The 1,774-nt window shown below is 39.3% G+C and overlaps 1 non-coding gene across 1 annotated transcript; it reads right to left on the bottom strand.

Moving 5' to 3' along the window:
* Positions 1–1,214: 1,214 nt before the first annotated feature.
* Positions 1,215–1,321, bottom strand: LOC131170797 (small nucleolar RNA R71). The gene has a single exon (XR_009141564.1). It is a non-coding gene; the product is annotated as a small nucleolar RNA R71 (small nucleolar RNA).
* Between the last annotated feature and the right edge of the window lie 453 nt (positions 1,322–1,774).

The raw sequence follows: 1,774 nt of genomic DNA, 5'->3' as shown, positions 1-1,774 counted from the left end.
CACAACATTAAATCTGCTTACCCTCACTGAGGTACGAGGTGGGGTGCCTAACACCTTCCCCACCCGTATACGGACCCCGAACCTAGAATCTCTGTTTTCAAAGTGATTTTTTTTTTAATCGTTAAAAATGGTTTTTTTTTAATTTCCCTCAAAATTAAAGTGGCGACTCCTCACTTTTTCTACTTCAGTGAGAATTCGTCCGGCGACTGCAAAACCCTTGTGACAGATCCACTTGAAAATTGCTTGGTTCATGGAGGAAGCGCAGACAATGACAACCCTCATGTGGCTGCATTTGCTCAATATTTAGAGGGTAGTCCACCATTCATTTCTGCTCCAGTTTTTCAACTCACATAGAAGGAAAAAGTTGAGTATAAGCAACCATCATTCAAGGAAGAAAATGCACTTAAGGTAGAACTTAAGAAACTTCCTTCTCAGCTCAGGTATGAATTTTTTTGGCCCCAATGACACTTATCCAGCAATTGTAAATGCAAACTTGAGCACTTTAGAGGTTGATAAGTTTTTAAGAGTGTTGAGGAAATTTAGGAAGGTTTAGGATGCACCATAGATGACATTAAGGGAATAAGTCCAAATTCTTGAGGCCAAATTTGATTGTTTTCTAGGATTTTGAAGCATTTTTCTATTTTTACTTGGATTTCTTTTTATTTATGACAAGAATTTCTCAATCTGGTGAGTTGATCTTTGATCCAGAAGTAGAAAAAACAGCTAAAAGTTTGAGAAAATTGGCTAAGCAAGCTAGGCAGATTCCGAGTACCTCTGAAGGAGTCCAATCTCCAAAGGAGCTAAGTTCGGATTCGGATTCGGAGTCAGAGTCAAATTTTAAAAATGAAACCTTGGCTGCTAGAACCTTGAAAGAGTTGGCTACTCCTGATCTAAACCAATAGCCTTTGTGTATTAAATACCCTGCTTTAAATGTTGCTTTTGAGTTAAAATCTGGACTAATCCATTTGTTGCCTAAATTTCATGGTCTTGCAGGTGAGGATCCACATAAGCATCTAAAGGGATTTCATGCTGTGTGTTCCAGCATGAAACTTCAAGGAGTTTCAGAGGATCAAATCAAGCTTCGAGATTTTCCCTTCTCACTGGAAGGCACAGCTAAGGATTGGTTGTATTACCTTCCTTCTGGATCGGTCAACTCATGAAATGGAATGAATCAGATATTTTTGGAGAAGTATTTTCCTACTTCCCATGCTGCCAACATAAGAAAAGAAATTTGTGGCATCCGGCAGTACAATGGAGAGAGTTTGTATGAGTATTGGGAGAGATTTAAAAAACTATGTGCAAACTGTCCCCATCATCAAATAAGTGAGCAGCTGTTGATTCAGTATTTCTATGAGGAACTTCTACCAATGGATCGTAGTATGATAGATGCTGCTAGTGGAGGAGCTTTGGTTGACAAGACACCAGAAGAGGCAAGGAGGCTGATTGCTAACATGGCAGCAAATTCTCAGCAGTTTGGAATGAGAATGGATCACACACCTATGAAGGTTAATGAGGTAAGTATATCTAACCTTGAGAAACAAATTTCTGATTTAACTTTTTTGGTGAGGCAGTTGGCCGTAGGGAACATGCAAACTGTTAAGGTATGTCGAATTTGTTTGGGTTCGGGTCATGCTATCGATATGTTTCCTGCGTTGCAAGAGGATGAATCAATGCAACATGCTAATGCAGTAGGACATTATGGATAGCCACAACGCAAGTATGATCCCTATTCGAATACTTATAATCTAGGATAGCGAGATCATCCTAATCTGAT

This window comes from Hevea brasiliensis, chromosome 11 (genome assembly GCF_030052815.1).
Source record: "Hevea brasiliensis isolate MT/VB/25A 57/8 chromosome 11, ASM3005281v1, whole genome shotgun sequence".
Taxonomy (NCBI): domain Eukaryota; kingdom Viridiplantae; phylum Streptophyta; class Magnoliopsida; order Malpighiales; family Euphorbiaceae; genus Hevea; species Hevea brasiliensis.
This window is presented reverse-complemented; position numbering and strand designations above follow the sequence as displayed.